Here is a 22349-nt window from a genome sequence, read left to right as displayed (position 1 = left end):
AGTCGGTCTTGTAGTTCATTTGTTTGTCCAATTGCATTTCTAGTGTTGAATGAAGAAAGAGCCTCATCACTGGTTTCCAAAAGCTGTCAACAAGCATCAACCACTAACAGAGGCAACAGCAACATGGCTCCCTTTTCGTGCTGAAAATCCTTCCCATTTTGGATTCCAAGAGGAGGTAGTTAAGAAAATCAGTAGCTCTGTTTCAGATCTGTTCTGGTTCCATTTCTGGAGCTGGTTTGGTGCCTTCTTTTCTTTTTGGGTCAGTAAAGAATGTGCCGTGCCCCTCTCTCAAGCCCCGTTAGCTCCTGGAGGGACCGTGGGTATGTGCTCTGTGCCGCTTCCTGTCTCCCTCATGCCCGCCTCCCACATTTGGCTGAATGTTCAGAGCACACAGACACTGGACTTCCTTCATGATATTCCGTGGTCAGGGGTAAGCCGTTTACCCCAGATGAAGTTTTGCTTATCTTGGGTCATCAGGCTAGTTTGGTTTCAGTGAATTATCTCAGCCAGGGGAATGCAGAAGATGCCAGGATTGGAAAGGCCTGGGTCCCAAAATATGGACTGTGGTGAGCCAGTCATATCATGAGCATCATGTGAGAACTTGTTAGAAATTCTAGGTCCCAAGACCAGACCTAAGGATCTGTGCTTTACCAAGATCTCCAGGCGACTCAGACACCAGTAAAGGTCGGAAAGCACTTGTTGAGGTGGCATGTCAGGAGAAGCCGACTGGCTCAAGTGCTGTTTTACCTTTCACTCTGAAGGTTAGACTATCTCAGAGGCTGCTTGGTTTTTTAGGTTTTTTCATTCAGAAAATGAAAGTATTAGTTGCTCAGTTGTGTCTGACTCTGCGACCCCCATGAACTGTAGCCTGCCAGACTCCTCTGATGGGATTCCTCAGGCAAGAGTACTGGAGTGGGTTGCCATTCCGCTCGCCAGGGAATCTTCTGGACCCAGGGGTTGAACCTGGGTCTCTCGCATTGCAGGAGGATTCTTTACCAGAGAGGGAGACAAATGGAGACCCTTTAGGAGTCTGTGGAAGGCCCAAGGGATGCTGGAAGTTTTATACCTGTTGGAGGTACTAACATTATGGGAATTTGTCCCCTCTGCTTGGCACACCAGTCTGTTATGCTGCTGCCAATCTCTTGTGAGCTTAGGACGGCACTGTATTCCAAGACAAGAAAACCACGTGGTAGGTAGAAAAGAAAAAAATGACAGCCATCTTCTGTTCTAAGACTTGGAGGCAAAATGAAGCCTGATAATGGTCATTACCACTGGGTCATTACCTACTGTGGTTTTGTAAGTCCTGTAAGTTTTGGCAGCTTCATTGTGAACAGTAGTGGAAGGGGAACCTTTAAGAGAAATCACTGTTTTGTGGCATTCTGGCTGCTGGCAGGGCACTGCCTGTCTGTGGTCTCCTGCTGAGGGCCTGGGTAAGTGATGCCTGGTGTAGAAACAGGGGCTGCCTTTCACCAGGAAGCCCTTCTCTTCTGCACTGCATAGCAGTGTGGTGAGATGCATTTGTTGCAACTGCTTATATGATTTGGAAGATGAGGAAATAGGGATTCACCATCTAAATGAAATATACATCTCTTTGGCAGCCATAAACGTAGGTAGTTCTTGTAGGTGACTAAGTGTTTGGGGAAGCCTGTGAGAACACACACAAAGCTTGGATCAAATGTTTTGGAACCATTTATCTTTTGTCATTTTATGTGGGCATCCATCACTTTCCATCCCACTCGAGCTAGATGAGTTGAATCACTTGTGGAAATGCCTGGATTCTTTCTCTCTCAGAGAGACACCCTAAAAAGTTGCCTACATTGGCAAGTAGTGGAGGACTGGTAAGCACTTTAAATCAACCATGGGCTTCTTTTGACCCTTGCTATGATGAGATGGCTTAGAAAGAGAAAGGCAAAGGGCTCAGGAATCTCCTCTGATTGAAACTGTAATCCTTCGGTTTTAACCCAAATTTCTATGCAATTAAAAAAACCCCACAGTTTCTTATTAGCTTAAAAATACATGCTGCTGCTGCTGCTGCTAAGTCGCTTCAGTCGTGTCCGACTCTATGCAACCCCATAGACGGCAGCCCACCAGACTCCCCGTCCCTGGGATTCTCCACGCAAGAACACTGGAGTGGGTTGCCATTTCCTTCTCCAATGCATGAAAGTGAAAAGTGAAAGGGAAGTCACATGTAATACAGTGCATTACATTTTCTCTCATTAATACTCTTTTTCTATGTGATTTTTTTAGTGGCTGCATCCTGTGTGGTTTAGCTCCTCTAAGAAATGGGCATAACTGTAGTTATTGGTCTAATCAAATAGGGAACAAGAACAACAATAACAATAACAGAAAAGCCTTAGTTCCAGGAGCACTGAAGTTGAATTCCATCTCCATGGGGGAACTGTGTGACTGAATGGCAATTTGATTTCATTTTTGTATGTTCTATGACTTGCACACACTTGACTCAAGCTCTCATTTTTTAAATGATTTGGGGCCCCAGAGGTTTTCTTGTTCCAAGAGCCTCAGATGTCTCTCCATCTGCCTCTGGAAATACCTTATGAGTGCAGACCAGAGCCTCGATAAATAAGCTAATATGGAGTTAGGGAGAGAAGCTAACCAAGGAAAACAGAATTAGTTCTTCCTTCTCGGTAAAAATGTACCAGCCCTTCTCCTGTCTGCATTCATTTTGGAAAAGGGTCTGTAGGTGATGATGAAAGTTTGGAACTGTATAGCTGTTAGGATCTGCCTTAAGAACCTTCCAGAAGCATAGCTGCTATTGTGAATCTGCCCCTGCAGAGTGACTCCTACCAGCTTCTCATTGGAGAAATTTCAAAATCCTTGGCCTGGCATGTCATGGCCCCACCCTGCCACTCAACTCTTAAATTCGTGGTGCTTGCCTGTATTTATCTGACATGCAAACGGGTCTGTTCACATCCAGAGACTAGCTCCTCTGCCTCTGTAGAAATGCGTGACATGCTTCCTTCTCCGACAGCAGCCTCCTGGAGTTTTCTTCCCCTTGGAAATCCCACCCTACCCTTACTCAAGTCTCAGTTCTGTGTGGAGTTGCAGCCCTCTGGGCTTCCTCGCTCAAGACGCTTACTGACACAGATGGGCTTCTCCCAGTTGATGTTTCTCATACATTTCAGTCACTTGATAACGTGTTTATGTGCTCATACACCTATGAGCTCATACACCTATGGTTATACACCTATGTGTGTGAATGCATCCCCGCTTAAACCGATAACCCTTTTCCATGTACAAATCAGATTTGCCATCAGTTGACAAAAAAGATGTATTTCTTTTGCTTTCATTTTATAGAAAGCCACACCCAAACCTCACAAATCACAGATGGGAATGGATTTTAAGTCTTTTGAATCGGCCATGACTGGCCACAAAATTAGGATCTCTGTTTTCTTATGTCTTCAAAATGACTTGTACCTTCCTTTGAACTGTAATCTCCAATCATAATGAAAATGCAATAACAGGATGCACAGGGATTGATGGGGAGAGAATAGTACACAAACCTCAGAAGTAACATAAGCTGATGAAGAGTCCAGATGATTCAGAAACATGAGGCTGAAAGCCCTCCCCTCCTCCCTCTCTCTCCTTGGTTTTCTTCTATGCTCAAGACTACTCTATTTGAAAGGCATAATTTTACCCATCTCTTAAATTGTAGTCAGTGTCTTCAGGAACCATTTGTGTAAGGGGAAATTTGCCCATGGCTGTTTCACAACCTGGGGACCATCTGTAGAGCTAAATTGTGAGACCCTACTAAATAGGACCCTGCTGTTTATTTCCGATTATCTGCAGTAGTGGCTGGGACTAAGTCCTTTTGCATGGAAGCTGCCCAATGCCTTTGAGGCATCAGGAACCAATATTACATGAGTGTCTCTTTTTCCAGTATGCTTCCAGTGGTATAGGCATAGTAATTATGTATACCTATGTGTGGAAAGTGCATGGAATTCTCCAGGCCAGAATACTGGAGTGGGTTGCCTTTCCCTCTTCTGGGGGATCTTCCCAACCTAGGGATTGAACCCAGGTCTCTCACATTGCAGGTGGATTCTTTACCAGCTGAGCCACAAGGGGAGCCTATGTATGTGCCTGCCAGACACAAACCTATGTACGATCACACGTTTCCATATGGAGTTTCTGCCTTCTTTAATAAGGTGGGCACAGGGGACAGTCATTAGGAGACCCTTGCTGGCAAAGGCTCTGTCATAGGAGCAGGAACATAGGGCCAAGCCCCCTTGACAACCTTGTTGAGCTCAGCCTTGTGGTAGCGCTGGCAGTGTGTGCAAATAAACTGATGTCTCTATTTGAGATGCTGTCTGCCTCCTTACCCGGGCCCCTCCAGGCTGCCCGCCCTCAACCCCCACCCTCCCCAGCAGAGGACTTGGTTTCTCTCTCTCCAGTGGCCCCCGCCGCAAACCCATTTCTGAGCAGCAAGTACTAGCCAATAAGAACTATTTCTGTGAACCCGAAGTCACTCCCCAGCTCCACTGTCCGCCCTCCTCCGCAGATGTAGATAAGAGAATAAGCTCGGAGAAGAAGAGCTTCCTGTTTCTCTGATCCCCTGGCCTGGTCTCAGTTTTGTTTGGTGGCTGCCTGGAGGCTCACACCCCAGAGGTCCGGCCAGGCCCCTCCTCGCCGCATTCCCCCCACCCTGCTGCCCCCTGCCCTGGGCGGGAACACACGGAGGAAGGAGTCTTGTCTGCAGATTCCTGTGGACTCATACTGAGCTGAAAGCACAGGCCGGTGGGTGGCGTGTTACCTTGGCAATACAGGCATCACCTGAGTTATCCAGACAGCCGTTAGTTTTGCCACGTTATTTGGAATGCTCTCCAGGCAAAGCTCTATGTGGCATATCTACATATACCTACGCTGTCTTGTCTCAAAACGCTTCCAGTTCAACGGAATAGATGCCCCTCACCCCCCCGCCCACCCTGCCCCTACCGTTGGTTTCTGAAGATGCCCATATAGGTTTTACACAGCACAGCGGCTCTGGGCATTCGTTTGTTTCACGGTCTTTCCCTGTCTGAAGTGTGAACCTCACGGATGCGATGGGGCAGTGCTTACCCAGTCGTGCGACCCTCAGCTCGCCCCCCATGCCGCTGCTAAAGCAGTCCGCAGTGGTGCCAACCCCTTCTCCCCTCTGGCTCTCCATCATCTACCCCGTGCCCGGGGGCTGCAGCCTTCCCTGCTTCTGCTGCTCCCCAGGGCTCCCGGGCTGCAGTCCTATCAAAGTTCTTGTCCTTTCCAAACGAATCCTGCTGTTTCACCTGCTAGGAACTTGCATTTGCTTTCCTTTCTTTCTTTTTTTTTTTTTGCCTAAAACGACCTGCCCAACTCTCAGCCCATTGAGAACCTGCCTTTTCCTTTCATATGAGTGAATGTTTCTGCTTCTGGGGAAACCTTTCTGAACTTTGTTTTTTTTTCTGCTACTTGAAATATTTAGTCCTGTTGCTATCCTTATTTGTGGACATGTTTGTTTTCCTTAAGAGCATAGAACTTCATGAGGACAGAGACCACTTGTTTAATTCATGCTTGTGTCCCACATTTCCCTTGCTGCCCCTCACCCCAGGGTCCAAGAAAAACAGGTGATTGATAAACACTTGTTGAAGTGACCCTCATGATTCCCCTGCACGGTGCATTTCCTTTCAGCTGGGTTGATGTTAACTTGTGACATGTTTGCTTAAGAAAAACCTAGTCCAGGATTCCTCATTATGATTGATTCTATGAACAGCTTGACTCTCCCAATTTTCGTGGACTGCTTAAATTTCCTAGGGCTCCAAAGAGGTCTAAACTTGTATTTGCATTCTGCCTACCTGAAAAGGACTTGTTGTTTTGGTTAAGCTGCTCCTTTTCCAGGAGTGGGTAATGGCCCACCTCAGCTGATACAGACAAAGCATCATGGTGGCTTGAAGCCAGACAGCTCAGATGACATATTAGAAGCTCATTGGAAACACGGGTGGCACTCCAGGAAGTGTTGCCAGTAGAGGATAAGCTTCCGTATGCTAGAAGATAAGCTCACATGTTGACTGGTGGGCATTTGAAGGTATAATGACCTCTCCTTACCTGTGTATCCAAGGATGGAGTTGAATGTGACATTTTGGAGATGAAAATGGCCAAGAAAAAAGGCAAAGAGAAAAAGGCAAAGCTGATTCCCAATCACTCTCTCGCCCACATTAGGAGATGGTCCTTATGTCAAAGGATAAAGGGTGCAACCTGGTCAGCTGAGAAGAGGGAGGGAGGTGAAAGGAAAGGCAGTCACCTTCATGAAGGATCCACTCTTTGCTTGATACTCAGCTCAGTACTTGACCTACGTGACATAATTTAATTTTCCTAAGAACTTTGCCAGGTAGAGTAATTATTTCCACTTTACAGATGCAGAAACTGATGCTCAGAGAAAATAGATGGACTTGCCCAAGGTAAACACGACTAATGAGTGGCAGAGCTCCAGCCTAGCTGGCACCAGAAAGCAGAGGGGGCTCTGCACACTCTTACGCTGCTTCTGTGTCCTGACTAGGGAGGTAAAAATGGCATGCCGGGTTGTGGGGCTGAGGGAAGCAAATGGGCATTTGGCAAGAGCAGACTTTAGGCAGGGCTATACGGGGCTTTCCAGTTTTTCCTGACATTTAACCATGTTTTTCTGGCCTGACTCCTGTGGGGTCTGTCCTGCATAGATGGATCAGAATATTTAGAGGTGACAGCCTTAGGAACTAACTCAGGGTACAGCTGGGGTCGGCTGGTAAGATATATGCAACAAGACTTTGAAAATAAAAGGTAGTATATCCTTTGCATTAAAAAGTAGTACAAGTTAGGGTGAGTTGGTGACCCACGGCATCAGCCAGTCTGCAGGCACTAGGCTTGCCTGACTGTTGAATGTCTAAGGGACAGAGCTTTAGAAGGACAAAGATGGATGACTGTGTCAGGCACGCCCCTATACAAACTCTAAAAGAAAGTCTGCATTGGACATCTTATAAGGAATCATCTTCTGTGCTTTCACCACTTAACAGATCCGGGAGAAGATACAACGTCCACGCCAATGAAAGTCTTTCTGACTGAACTGCATTGAACAGGGCAGCTGTAAAAGGGCGTTGGGAGAGGTCAGCTTCTCTGCGCTGTTGCCAGTGAGTTTGTTAGGAGAGGAGAGTGAGGGAATGAAGAGAAGAAGAGGGCGTTTTCTCCAGGGTAGCCACAGTATCGAGCACAGACTCCTAAGGTGGATACTCCACAGAAGCAAGGGCCTCTGGACATGGGAAGCGGGGCGAGCGCTAGAGACGGTGACAGAGACCACATCCGGAAAACTCAATAAACAGAGCCAGCTTCTGGCTGGGCTGGAGGCTGACTGGCTTCTGACAGGACTGGAGGGTGGCCGGGAGGGTCTGGCCTGAGACGGGCAGTGAGAGAGCTATACTGCAGCTCCCCTCTTTTCTGGGGATGCAGGCCCTGTGTCCTTCCTGTCTCCCCAGATCTGGGCTCTCCTTTAGTAACCACACACTGCCAGATCAGGGGCTTCCGTGGTGGCTCAGACGGTAAAGACTCCCCCTGCAACGCGGGAGACCTGGGTTCGATCACTGGAAGGGAGGGCACGGCCTCCCGCTCTGGTATTCTGGCCTGGAGAGCCCCCCTGGACAGAGGAGCCTCATGGGCTACGGTCCATGGGGTCGCAGAGTTGGACACGACTGAGGCATTAAGCACAGCATAGCCGCCAGGTCAGAGTCCGTGCTCTGAGGGGTCTGCTGTTCTCCCAAATACATCCAAGGGCGCTCTCTGAGTCTTGAATTTCTTGGGTTCTTTCCTTTTTCCATTTTCCTGCGCCTACTGACTCCCCTCCTTCACTCTTCCCAGCCCCTTGGAACTCTTCTCTTTCTGCCTTAGGAGGAATGAAACGTAGCCCCTTTTCTTTGTGTATCTGAAGGCTGGGGTTAGTGGGGATTTTAGCACTGCCTAGTAGAGGAGACAACGTTCACTAGCTCTCCCCAGCTCTGGGGGCCTTCCTGCCGGTCCCTCTCCCCCTACTCCTCTTCCTCTACCATTCGCCCCTTCCTGGCAATCGCTGCTAAGTACCCTACTTAGTCTCCATTTCTTCCAAGTCACCAGGCCTCTCCTTAGTGGTATCTGCACCTGAGGGCTCCAAGACTCTCTGGGTGCTTTATTAAAGCAAAGCAATTTAGGTCTCTCAGGCTCAGGCTGGACATACTTAATGGAGCTCAGCGGCCTCACTCCCCAGTCATCTCAACAGAAAGACGACCCACCTCAGCAAGGAGGTGGATCATGCCATTTCCTAGCAGGCAGAAGTTGTAACTCCTGGGTGTTTTCAACACAAGCCTTTTCCCTTCCTCCAGTGTTGAGAGCATGTAGGACAGAGTCAAGGTGTTATAGAGGCTGGAGACACCTGCACACCCTGCTCTCAGCTCTGCCGACAGCAGAGGAGCCTGTGAATGGCTTGCATCAGGTTTGCTGCTGGATTTACTCCTTACCTTGGTCCTGGGAGAGGCCAGTGGCTTGGCGGTGGTGTGCTCCTCACTGAAGAGAAAACTTGGGTGGCTGAGTGGAGTTAGTGATCCAAGATCTCAGCGCCAACCCTCAGTGACCTTGGGCGAGTCCTAGACAAACAGGACAAACAGAAGCATGGCAGCCTTCCCTTTATAATGACTGCCCTGTTTGCAGGGGGTTGCCCTCGCCCTCGGACGCACAGTCAGACCGGCCACCTCTCTGCCTCTGACACGTAGTGTGCACTGGGCGAAGGAGGCGTCAGGGCAGTCTCTTCCCGAGAGCCAAGAGGACAGGATGCAGGGCTGCTTCCAAGTTTGGGTTTTGCTTTTCTTCTTTGTGGCCTTGCTTTCCCCTCACTATTCATAACTCCTTAATGGAAGCCAGGTGGTCCCGCATCCCCACCCACGCTCCCCACCAGCTACCCAAGCAGAATCCAGTCTATTAAGATGTCCAGTTTGGAGAGCCAATCACTCCCTGCTGGAAACGACCGTGTAGTGTGGCTGGACTGGAAGGGCTCAGGTCGAGGGCGATTGTCCTTTCGTGATGCATAATTTAACAGAGTCTCTGAGAGGGGACAGAATTTTAGTCCAACCAATTCCATCTGTGGTACAAATGGCTTAAAAAAAAATCAGTAGATTAAGGATTAAGTTAGAGAACTTCCCTCCAGTCTTTATGCCTATTACCACGCATGCTGTTAGTATTAGTTCATTGTACTGTATCATATTTCTTTCCTCGAGAAATAAATACAAGGAAAAATCGTTGCATATCAGGGATTGGCAGAAAGACGTTATGACTTCTCATGATTTCTGGGTGAAGAAGGGCTCTGTCACCTTTGAGGGGACTCTTGGCTTTTTGGTGGCCCAGCTTTCCCACCCAGAAAATGCTGGAACACTTAAGGCACGGACTACAGCTGCGTCTGTTCAAATCTGTGTACTTTTGGATTTAGATGACATTTTCAGAATCCATGCTTTGACACCCTTGGGTGCCCACGGGGGATGTGAAAGGTCCAGAGGGCACTGCCCATCTGTCTTCATTTTGCACAAGTTGTAACTGAGGCCCCGAGGTTCTGTGAACAGGCTTGCACAGGCTGACCCCAGCCTCGGGTCCTGGGACTCTGGGTGCTGGCTCCTTGCCCCGCTTCTGCCTTTCTGACCAGAGGGTTAGGGTTCCTGCTGAGGGAAAGGTGGGCAGTGTCCTCATGGTCGAAAGGTGAAGAAGACGTAATCAGCTCTGCAATCTCGATCTATGAGGCATAGATCTTTGCTGCCTTCATTCTGTAAAATCGCAGAGGGCCAGCATTTCCAGCAACAGAGTAAAGAGGGTGCTCTGCTCTCGTCCTCTCCCTCCCCTTACCCAGTGCATCACCCCTTAACGGCCCAGACTTCTCTGAATGGATCTGCCCTTGGACGTTGTCTGAAGGGGAGGGGAGGGGGAAGGAAATGAGAAGGGTTGAGCCCAAGGGGCAGGAGGGAAGGAGGCAAGGGGCAGTGGTGTCCAGGAGAGGGGCAGCCGGGCTGGAAGGAGCCCCATGGGGTTGGGCTGCCCTCCTCTGCTCAGATTCCCGGTGAGATGGGGCCGTTGGGGCCAATCTCATCACTCCATGGGGTGGGCAGACCCTACTAGGAGGGTCAGAGGGTACCCAGCCGAAAAGACCCATTTCCCTACCCAAATACCAACAATACTCTGTAGTTTATCTAGGAGCTTGAGTCCAGATGGATCTGTTTTTGGATGATTCTCAGGAAGGAAAGACTGTGAGATTGCCTTCAGGGAGTATGCAGGTCAGGACCATGGACAGCGCCATGGGAGCCGCGGCACTCGCCCTCCTGGCTTCCCAGAATGTGGCAGGCAACGTCGCAAGGGGTCACCCTGCAGGGCCGCAGAATACTTCACAAGAAACTTCCTCCCAGCTCCCCTGAACCAACAAGCCCACCTGGCAAGTAAGTAATAACCTTTACGGTGAGGTCCGGCCAGCTGGGCAGTGGAGAATGCAGGGGAGACGAAGGCTTTCTCCTTGTTGTGGCTTCATTTGTGATGGCAAGGGAGCATCTGAACATCTTCCCAGTGAGGACCAGGGCTCCACCTTCTATCAGAGAAGAGGGAAAAATGGTGCTTCAGCACAGTACTCAGTTTCTTTGCTTTTAGAAATTTCAAAGAACAAAATGTGGACAAATTGACTGCCTGGAGCCGTGGTTGAAATGCCCTTCTTTCCTCCAAGGCTCTGAAAAACTAGTAAATATGAGAAACTCTTTGGGGAACCTCCATAGGCAGATCTGAGGAGATGAGAAGTGGAAAGTGAGGGAGTGTAGCCAGACTGGGAAGGAGAAGCTCTCCATGGCCAAAGGGTTAGTGTGTTCTTTCTTGACGAGGGCCAGAACCAAGGCATCAGGTAAAAAGCAAGAGCTGAACAAGTCATTGAGCCAACGAAGTTGACTGAACCCGGTCTCTCCTGAAATCAAGAGCCACAGGAAGTAGTGGGAAATGCATAGTCAGGTAGTTCCTGGCAGGATAGAGCAGTGGTTCTGGGAGAACCACTCGTGGGGTACCCTTGCTTGTAATGACCTTCTACCTGTACTTGACAGAGGAGAGCAGAGGTGTGCTTGGTTGCATTTAAGCGTTCAGGGACAAGGCAGACCCCCCCATCCCAAACCTTTGGATGCCCTTTCTACTGCTAGATGACGACAGTCTCCAGGACCCCCTGATGGAATGGTGTGCTGAAGGTGGGGAAAGGGAACACCCAGAAATTGTTCTTCTGGTTTGTGCCCTTCCACAAGGGCACACCATGGTACCCATGGCGACAGGTGCTTCCTTAGTGATGAACTCTGGGACCCCAGACTGAGTCACCTCAATGTGTGGGCTGTGAGCAGAGACTTGGGGGGTCAGTCATGGTTGAAACCAGGGAGACTTGGGGTACAGGCCTGGGGAAAGAGGTTGACAGAACAGGAAGGCAATGGGGTTATGGCTCTGGTTTAAAAGTCAAAAGTCAAATGGCTCCTGTCAGTGGTTTTCTAGGTTTGGCACAGGAAAATGGCGTGTTTTCCATTTTGTACCAGATGGTGACTCTTACTTGCCTGGAACATATCTTAGAGCAGTGGAGTTTGACGTCACTTGGGTCATGGATTTCTCTGGGAGCTGACAAAAGTCATATTTGCAGAAAGACAAACATCACACGTAATTCCAGTGTGTTTCCAGCCCCCTTCTCCCTCTGACCCCAGACCCTGATTTAAAAACCACTGTTTTTGTCTGTTCTTCTTTTTGCACACCAGAGAGTGTATAGGAATCCTGTAAGGCATTGGCCAGGCACCAAAGTAAAGATGGGAATATTGGGATGTGACCTGAAGTTATGCCAAAAGGGGATTTTCTGGGTGGAGGGATACAGTGAGCTTTGTGAGCCTCTCCTTCATGGGAAGACTGTTTTCCATAGGACATGTGGCAAGATTCTATTTTTTCCCCAGATTACATTCATCTCTCCACTGCACTGTGGCTGGAAGACAATGGATAGTTGAGACAGAAAGAAGGATACATGTCTTTAATAGCTGCTCCAATACTCTACCACCTATTGGATGCTAGGCTTGGGGATGTGCTAGCTGTGTGGTGAGTGCAGACTGGAGACTCTGTGAATGGCAGTGGCTGGTGCCAACTTAGCAGCAAACTCACTCTGACAAAATGGATGGAAGGTGGATCGCCTCTTCCCAGCCGTGAGGCAGCTGCACATGTGGGGGGAAGATGACACAGCTGAGGGGAGCGCCTGCAAAGTTAGAGGTTTATATGCAAATGTGAAAAGTGTCAGACTGATGACTAGAAAAGATGCACTGTGATAACACAGACAATGCCAAAGGACTGTGGACTTTGATAAGGACTTTGATAGGCAGTCCACAAAGGAAGAGACAGGAGGGGTCCCAGGCTTCTCCAAAGCACTATTAGACCTCCCGACTGCCTGGGGGATCCAATTCGGAAACTCTGTGGGTACATTCTGTTGTAGAGTCTAGTGGTTCACACTTGCGATGAACTTGATCCCAACTGATCTGAAAGAGGCTTTTAGCAGCCCCAGGAGGCAGCACCACAGGAGTTGTCAGGGACTGCAGTTCTCAATGCCTGGGGTCTCTCCCGGTTTCCTGCCTCATTGGACAAGCCTTGTCCCAGGAGAGAATCCTCTGCCCACCTTCTGCAGGTGTGTGGGGGTGCTTTCTAGAATATTCTGTTTTTTAATACCCTCCCCACCCTTGCCAGAGGGTGGGCATGGTCTGCAGACTCTCTTGACGATTCTCACAGAGGCTTAAGAAGCTCCTTTCTGATCTATCCAGTGAAAGGGCTACACACCGAGTGCCCAGAACATGCAGCGTCTGTACAACAGGACTGTGTATTTGAAATCAGGACTGTTCTGGAAAGTCCAGCATGGTGGGGGGAGGGTCCCACACCTTGGTCCCCCCAGTAGAATGGGCTCTTTTTGACCTGAGTCTCCTGAGTATTTATCTGTGTACTCTCATGAGGCGCTGGGACAAACAACACACGAGATTCCGAAGCTTGCCAGCAGTCGTGGTTGAATGCAGGTTCTCTCCGTGTTGATATTCAGTGAATTTCAAGAGGTTGTTCTTTTGGTAAATTATAAAAATGGCCCCTCCTTGCTCTTCCTCTCTTCTCTTCCATAGCCTGTGAACTTTGTGGTTTCTGAAACATTAGCTGGCTTCTTGCAGGAATATTCTTTAAGAATAGACAGGAGTTAATGCTGTTCTAAAAATGGTAACAGTTTCAGACACCACTTAAAAGGGTGCTGAGCTACAGAATTTTAGTGTGGACAGACCATTGGCTTTCTGTGGGACATGATCAAAGTAAGGAGGGCTGGGGGGCGGTTCTAGACATGCTGCCCCCAACATCATGGCTGGGCTGGGTTGGCCTCTGGGGCGCTGAGCCCAGCCACGGCCCCCCACATCTGAGACTGTCCAGGTGGGCAGGGCTGCTTAGTCTCCTGGGTGGTCCAGCGAACTCTCATCACGAAGCTGGACCCAGGTTGTGAAAATTCGTGGGGGTGCAGAGAAAGTCAGCTGGGCTGGCTGCTGTCCACAAGAAAACTCATTTCCTCATTCATCCATCCAAAATTCTTTTCACTAGCACACCTTTTGTTTTCTCTCTGTGTTAGGCAACATATTTGCATTTTAATGTAGCATCCCCGGTTATACGGAAATGGTAAAAACCTCATCTCTGCCTTTAAGGTCATGGCTCCTAGACCAGGCAGTCAAGTTGGAGTGGAATTACAAAAGAACACAAAAGCAGGATCCTGGAGAGAAGCGACAGGGGAGGGGCTCTGAAACCGCAGGGTGAGGCCCTTCACCCTGCTGGGCTGGTGGGGGTCGGGACAGGCATCCAGAGAAGGGGGGTTCTGCTTTCGGTCTGGATCCTGCCCAAGCGAGGGCTGGAAAACCTGAGTGGAGGTCACCTTTCCAGCAGAGGGTGCCCACCACTGGGCTGGAGAAGCCTGACTTGGTTGTGATTAGGGCTGGGGGCTTCGATCTGGAAAATTGGGATAGCAGACCTGGAGGACCAGGTTGGAGCATCCAACGCAGGACCTGAGCACCCGGGATACAAGGCAGACGCCCGGCTCTGTGACCTGGGGCCCAAGGGAATCGCTTTGGGAGCTCTGTGTGGGATGCGAAGCCTTGACTGTGTGGTCACCAGGTGGGGGGTGGGGGTGGGGAGTGACCTGCCCTCGGGGATGTGTGGGAGCCTGGGGATCAGTCCTGGGGCTTCGAGGTCAAGACAACCGCCTGGGTGGGTCCAGGCACGGAGCTGTGTGGCCCAGCAACCTAGCCATCGAGTGTGGGCACCCCTCCCCTGTCAGTCTGCAGGCAGGGGACCCTGAAGCTAGGCCTGGCCAGATAGGCAGCGGGGTAGGAAGGGCAAGGCCGGGGCAGGGGTCGGAGGGGCGTCGGGAGGGAGGAGAACTGAAGCGACTCCACCGTTTTCTTCCTGGCACCTGGCTTGGCTTGGACCCAGACCAAGGTGAGGTAACAGCGTGCACAGGGGCCAGCTGCGGCGGGGGTACAGGGGAGCGGGGCTGGGCGTGCAGGGGGCCTCAGAGGCCCGCCACGCCGATGCTGCGCAGAGCTGGATGCTGCGCAGAGCTGGGCGCCATCTGGGTTGAGAGTCGCATGGTATGAAAACCGTCCCCTGCAGACAGACGCTTAGCCCTGTGGTGGCTGGTGATAGAGTTGACTTGTTAGGGGAGTTAGCCGATCACAACCTGGACCGGGCTGGACCCTCCATCCTTCTGACGCCAGGCTGTCTGTGACCCGGCTGCTCAGCACAGCGCCTAGGAGGTGATGGGAGCTGACAGACTTTGGGTCCACGATCGTTGGCCCCTCTATCTTGATTCAATCCAACCCAGCCCATGCAGGGAGGATGTTTCTGCCTGTGCCTTGTGCGCCTTGCAGCCTGGGAGCTGATCCAGAGTCTTGATGCAAAGCATTTTAGTTTCCCACCCTGGCTGCCCTTTGATCTGCCTCTGTATTCCTGTCCCTACAAGGCGCTTGGTCCTGGACGGACCGTAGCTTGACCCAGTCTGTCTCCGATCCAACTGTGCTCTTGGCTCTAGCTTCATCAGTGGCATGTTTCAAAGCCAACGTTAAATCTCTGCCAGAGGAACATGTGAACGTGTTCAGAGCACAGTCTTGTGTAGCTGGCCTCCGTGAGGAACTTAGGAGGAACAGAGTTTAAGGATGATAACCGTGTCTCGAGGTGAGAGTTACAGCTTGGGATCAGAGCACGTTCGTATGAAACCATGGATATGTTTTCTATGTGCAGAAGCACAAAGAGGGGTTAGAGGGTATCAGGTTCTTGAAGTCTCCATAAAATCTGGCTCACTGGGGCAAGTGAAACTGGTCTGAGCTGGCATTTGTCTTCGTGCTCTGAGACTCCAGTGGCCTCTTTCTTGTCTACCGCCCTGCAGGGCCACATCTCTGCTAGCCTCAGATTACGGACTTCAGGGTTTTCTGAGTAAATTGGAAACTGTGTCCAATACTCTTGTCACGTGGTTGCTTTTCACCCTTGTGCTTTGATGCAACAGCTTTCCTCTTATGGTACCCCAGAAAAGCCCACAGAAATGCTAAATTACATGAGAAATGCCCTCACTCTCTGATAAGGCCATTCATCCAGTAGTACAAGTATTAAATTTCTCTCCTTTGGCAGTCATGGGCCTTTAGGGTTATTCAACTACTTTGACTGAATATTTATGTGTGTATGTGTATATATATATATTTCAGCCTAAAAAACCCATGGCGAAAGCAGAGGTTTATAACTGCAGGTTTGCAACTGGTTCCACTGCCCTGATTTAAACACATTGTGCTGTGCCAATTCAGTAGTAAAAGATAATTCAAGAGATTCATGAAAAATATTTTTTGCAGGGAAGAGAAGTTAGTGTTTCTTAAATATGTTCAATCCAGCCCCATTGTGCAGATGTGTGCGTCTCCCCAGTGAGTACCCTGTGAGGCCTGGACTGTTGGGATGATCCTTGTCTTTCGCTGGCAGCCCCAGGGAATGCCAGAAATAGATAGCACATCTATATTTAAAATGTATCTGGAGTATATTTAGCCTGTAACAGAGACAGGAGAGGAGCTGTTTGTTTCCTGAGATGACTGCCAGCTTCTGTTGATGGTACTTTCAGCTACTGAACACCTCCGGGTGGGCTTTTATTTCCAGGAAATGGTTGGTGTCTTAATCATGACGCCTGACTTTGCCCACGAAAATAGAATTGATATTTGGGCGTCTTCATCGGTGGCTTCTCTCTCAGATGCCGATGGGTCTACTTTATTTGGAAAGGAAGAGGACAGCTGGCCCAGCCCCGTCGGGGAGGCGGCCGAGGACAGTCCGTGAGAGCCGGCTTACTTCTTCCCGGCCGCTGGATGCGGAAGCAGCCCTCCTTTAGAGGGCCGGGCTGCCCTGGAATTTCCTAGTAGTTCACGTGGCAACACGGAGAGGGCTTGTCCTTTGGAAGGGGCGTGATTTCAGAAAGATACACATGTTGTAATTTATGCGCGGAGATGTTTATTTATCGAGGAGGGAGGGGAGGACATTGTCCAAGTGTAAAAGAGAACCTCAACGGCCCCCCAGCGCTGCATACAGCGCCCCCCGCCCCGCAACATAGGCACGACCCCGCTTGCTCCCACACAGGCAGGTTTTCCCCGCCGTGAGTGAGGAGGGGTTGGTCCAGCTGTAGACGGGGTTGAGGCTCTCCAAGGACGCAAGGACTGACGATGGAAGAACAGCCATGGGCCTTCAATGCGGGCCTACGTGTTTCTCCATCCCGGCTTCAGGCTCCTGCGAGAGGTGCCCACCAGCCCTCCTGGGATGATCGTTTACTGTTGGAATCCGTTCTGATTGCCTGGAGCCCGTACCCTACCGGTTGTTAAATATTTTGAACATCAGCTCGGCCCAGCTCAGAAGGGAACTGGGAAAGGAAGGAAGAGCAGTTTAAAGGATGTGAATGGGTCAGAGGTGACACTCTCAGATGGGAACAGTCCCAGTTGTGACAGCCCTCAGTGGGAGGCGGATAGGATGGTGAGGGGGGAATTGACCGGACTGCCCCAAGCAGGCGTCAGGAGAGTTGAACCTTTAAGCGCCTTTCTGGAAGCGTCCAAAGGTGGAAGACACACTGCCACATTGACCTGTGAGACCTAGGGAACACTGTTAGGCTGGATAGGGAGGTGAGGCCAGGGTTCTGGAGTTCACGGGGACGGTGAAGCTAGGAGGGTGCTGGAGGGGACACAGGGAGCAGAGCTGGAGCGTGAGTGGCTTGCCGCGATCCCGTGGGGCCAGCTGCCCTGGAGGCCCTGTGGGGCGGCAGATGCGGCCCGAGTGCCCAGCCCTCTCAGCTGCCCTCCCGCCCCCGCCCCACCCCGCCCCACTCCTTTCTAGCGCCAATACTGGGGAGCTGGCCCAGACTGGACTGCGTCCTAGGGCTGTGCTCTGGCTGAGAGGCCCGGCCCCGCCCCTCCTGCTCATCACCTCCTCTGCATGGCCCCCATTACTCTGAGCGTTCAGGGTGGACCCCAGTGGAAATGACTTTGTGCACTTTGCTTTGTCAGTGCTGGGAACTCAGAAGGATGAAAGGGCGAACCTGCGCTGGACCGGTGATACTTCACGTCTTTCACTCTCCTTGCCATCCGCTTTGATGTGTAAAAAAATCCACGCCTGTGCATGTTTTGCTTTTTCCTATCACATTCACTGCATTACTTGCAGGCAATGTTAAGAGAATTTCTATAAACTATCTGCGTTTGACTTTAGGATGTTCTATGTGGTTTTTTCCCCCCTGAGCAAAATGAACTGTCTCCTTGCCTTCGGGGGAGTGATATTCTGCTATGTTTTGTTTTGTGATGTCACAGCAACACAAGAGGAAGGTGAACGGTGCTTAAGTTGAGCTTGGTTAAGATGAGCATTTTCCTGTCCATCAACTGCAAATGGGGAGCTGAAAGGGGACGCTAATTGCAAAGTTCCGTGTTATCACTTATCTTTGGGTGTGCCATGGGTTGGCAACTTCTGATGGTGTCCTTTGTTAAAAGAAACACTTCATGTTTAATGAGCTATCATATGCTGCTGGTTAAGGCTTTTCAATTTTTCAAGTGTAAGTAGCCAGTTCTCCCAATAAGATGCTTCAGTGCCTTAGCGGGAAGTAAAGGCTGAAGACACATCCAGGTGTCTGAAGGCTCCTTGAAAGTTGGTTAGTGAGCCTTTGCGGGGAAGGAAAACTAACCTCCTGAACAGGGGTCCAAGTTCATAACACTGGGGCTGAGCATATGACTTTGAGCAGAGGGTCAAGTGCTGAAGACTCTTTGGCATAGCCAAAGAGACGCCCAGTGGAGGCAGGGAGATGGGGAGACAATTGAAGTGAACACTTCACTGTCACCTCGTGTTTATTTTTGTCCTAGTAGAAGTCAACCTCATTCATGAAGAGGCAGAATCTGTGAAATGACCTATGAAAAAAGACTTCTCTCTCTGCACTGGAATCTCAGCTAAAGCCTTAAAGTTGAGGGCAGTGGGCTAAATAAATAACTTCACATTCATTCAGAATTTACCAAAGAGGACTCATCTTTGAACACCTGCACCCATAAACCAGGTCCATCCATCTTATTGGAAGATTGGCATTTATTGTGAATTATTTTGAAGGGATATTTGTAGGAGTAAAGCCAGCTTTGAGTCTTCTCCTCAGGGAAGGGAAAAGAGGAGAAAGTGTCACTTTTTTTTGCTCTCATTCATGAGCCAAATGAAGAAGACTCAATAAAACCACCAGAACTTCTGCTAGACTTCAGTGTTACCTGCTGGAAGGGTGACCATGTCACATTTCCTTGCGGAACGTCGGTTGGGGTTCAGAAACTTGTTATCTTACTTGTCTGAGCACAGAACTCTCTAGAAAGATTGACAGGTGTCCGCTGGAGGAGTCTAGAGGTAGGAGGTTGGCTGGGGGTGGCTTACAGGAGTAAGTTCAGTGGCTGAGCAAGCTGTACTTGCACTTATTGCTTTGAGGGGCAAGAACGTATTCCCAAGGCATCAGGCAGATGTGGAAGCAGATCTGGGCTCCAGTTGTCTTGAAGGGATCCTGTCCAAGAAGCCTATTTTCCTGGGCAAGCAGACCCCAGAGATATACTGCCAGGGCAGGACTTAATGGGTCTGGGGTTCTAGGGGCTCAGCCAGGGGGAGAACAGCTTGCTCCAAGGAGGAGCCCTAGCTGTGGTCTTCAGTACACCCTGACCTGCTTGCTGTCTGCAAAATATAAAGTCAGTGCTTAGGTGACGGAAGCACATCAAGGCACTGAAGCAGCACCAATTAAGTAAAATTCCTTTAATCTTTTCCTTCTCATCTCTTTTGTACCTGGAGAACCAAAGAGCAGGCACCGGGCGTGTTGAGCTGCTGGGGCAGGAGGTATTGTTGCGAGAGAAGGCCAGGCAATGACCTCTCCACAGGGGCTGATCCCCGAGCCTGAACTCAAGCCTGAGCTGAGTGGAGAAGTTTTAATTGAACTCAAGTTTAAAGCCTTGACTTAGAATGGTCTGGATTAGAGTTTAAAATTTCTGAATATGGAATCAGATTTTAATGGCTGAAACTGACTTGAAAGTGATGGAATCTGACCCAGGCATTGGTAGGGGAAAAAACAATTTCTTGATTGTATCATATACCCAGTTAAACCCTGTATAAAAAAAGAACAAAAACAAAAACCCAAAAAATCCCTGTATTCCAGATGTACAGATGGAGCTTGCTATATTAGCTTACTGTTAGCTACACTGGCTTTATTTTGAAGACCTACCAAGAGAATGGTTAGTTTCAGGTGGGAAATGTCTCTCTCCATCTGATATTTAAGGGCAGGCAAGAATTTGCCCGAGGGGAACAAACCACAGTGCTTTCCAAGGCAAGAGTATCACAGGGAAGACCCATTCCAGACCACACTACCCTCTCGAGAGCCAGGAGAAGACGCTTTCTGGGATTGACTGAACTTTTTCCAAGGTAATTTTCAGCCCTTCTCCATGGACTCACTTGCGGCACCTCCCTCCCTCCCCTCCATCCCCCTGCCCCGGCCCCCTCACTGGCATTAGGATGAAAAATTCAGTGCTTGCCAAGTCTGTTTTCTCTACAGGAAGGACTCACTTTGAAGGGTCAAAAGGATCAAACTGAGCTCCTATGACAGACAAGAGCCATTGATGCCTTTGGGAACTTTTCTGACACCTTCCACTTAAAATCCCCCAAGAAGAATCCAGAAACTCTATTTCATTATCTGTATTCATATTAAGAATCAGAAGCAGGTGAGGTGTTTTCTCATCAGCGCCAAGAGCATGTTCTTCTCTGAGTTCACTTCAGGAACCTCATACTTAAGCACATGCAAATAAGAAATATGGAAACCTCAACATTATGGAAGCTTCCTCTGTGAAAGATCAATCATTTATGTTAATGGTCCTGGTTGATTTCTCTTCTGTATACTGCTCTCCTTGACCATATCCCAACCTGAAGACCATTCTCTTTGGTGTGTGCTGGCAGCTCCATATTAAAGACTCAAGGGAATGTTTTCCAAAGAATAGTAAGGCATTGCTAAGGTCCTCAAGGACTGTTTGTGGGGCTGTTCTTCTTTATTCTTGTCTTTGTAGATGACAAAGCATTGCTTGAGTCATACTTCCTCATTGCAGAGGCAGAGGCAGGAGAAACAGGTGAATAGGGTTTCAGAAGCAGGGATCTTGGGTTCTCTTTCCAATGCTGCCATGGACTTCCAACAAAAGTTGGAAGGCTCAAAGCTGAATTTATTATTAGGTAATTTAAAACCTAAACAGAGAGACCTGTTACGTGGAGGGTATTAGAGCCTTTCTGGAAGCTATGTTTATATTGTCTTTTGTTTCAGAAGGAGACAGGGCTTAAGATCCAAATTCTAGTCCATAAGACCTTTTCCTTAATTTCAAACTCAAACATTAAAATGTGGATTTTGTTAATTTTACTGTTTTTTCCTCTGTAGCGAGACAGATGTCTCATTACTAATCTCATATTTTAAATTGCTTTTAGACTGAACTGAACTTTTTTGGGGGTCTGTTTTGATGGTATGAGAAAAGCATGGGAGACATGCTCTGGGCTCCCAAGAGTAAGAAAGGTGGCAAGTGGAGGAAGCACAGCAGTATGTCCAGTAAAGACGGTGGAGGAGACCCAGTGGGCATCTTGGAAGTCCCTGGTTTTGTAGGAGCTGTAGCACAAAACTTGTAAAAGCTTTTTATTTTTTTGTAACTGGAATTTCCTACTGAGGATTCAGTTCTGTTTTTCTCTCATCCTGGAGAAAACTCAGACATGGTTCTAAGAGGCTAGGTTAACCAAACTTATACCTAGCTTTGACCTAGTTGATACCCAAAATTTCCATAGCAACTGTCCCAAATTAATAAATCACCGTTACTTTTAAATGCACGGAGTCAGGACCATTACTTCCATTTTTTAAAATTTAAATTTATTTATTTTAATTAGAGGCTAATTACAATATTGTATTGGTTTTGCCATACATCAACATGAATCTGCCACGGGTGTACACGTGTTCCCAATCCTGAACCCGTCTCCCACCTCCCTCCCCATACCATCCCTCTGGGTCATCCCAGTGCACCAACCCCAAGCTTCCTGTATCTGGCATGGAACTTGGACTGGTGATTCATTTCTTTTTTTTTTTTTAAATTTTATTTTATTTTTAAACTTTACGTAATTGTATTAGTTTTGCCAAACATCAAAATGAATCCATCACAGGTATACATGTGCTCCCCCTCCTGAACCCCTCTCTCCTCCCTCCCCATACCATCCCTCCAGGTCGTCCCAGTGCACCAGCCCCAAGCATCCAGTATCGTGCATTGAACCTGGACTGGCATCTCGTTTCATACATGATATTTTACATGTTTCAATGCCATTCTCCCAAATCATCCCGCCCCCTCCCTCTCCCACAGAGTCCAAAAGACTGTTCTGTACGTCTGTGTCTCTTTTGCTGTCTCGCATACAGGGTTATCGTTACCATCTTTCTAAATTCCACATATGTGCATTAGTATACTGTATTGGTGTTTTTCTTTCTGGCTTACTTCACTCTGTATAATCGGCTCCAGTTTCATCCACCTCATTAGAACTGATTCAAATGTATTCTTTTTAATGGCTGAGTAATACTCCATTGTGTATATGTACCACAGCTTTCTTATCCATTCATCTGCTGATGGGCATCTAGGTTGCTTCCATGTCCTGGATATTATAAACAGTGCTGCGATGAACATTGAGGTACACATGTCTCTTTCAATTCTGGTTTCCTCGGTGCATCACTTCCATTTTAAGCAATTGACAATGAAGGGGAAGTCAAAACGCAAGGCTGTGGTGAG

General features: G+C 49.0%; 1 long non-coding RNA gene across 1 annotated transcript; it reads left to right on the top strand.

Moving 5' to 3' along the window:
• The first annotated feature begins 9668 nt into the window (after positions 1-9668).
• Positions 9669-20951, top strand: LOC133255071 (uncharacterized). The gene is made up of 2 exons (XR_009738862.1): positions 9669-10433; positions 17571-20951. It is a non-coding gene; the product is annotated as an uncharacterized LOC133255071 (long non-coding RNA).
• Positions 20952-22349: the final 1398 nt, after the last annotated feature.

The sequence above is a fragment of the Bos javanicus genome, chromosome 10 (assembly GCF_032452875.1).
Source record: "Bos javanicus breed banteng chromosome 10, ARS-OSU_banteng_1.0, whole genome shotgun sequence".
Classification (NCBI taxonomy): domain Eukaryota; kingdom Metazoa; phylum Chordata; class Mammalia; order Artiodactyla; family Bovidae; genus Bos; species Bos javanicus.
Note: the sequence above shows the minus strand (reverse complement) of the source record. Positions and strands in the feature narration are given on the sequence as shown.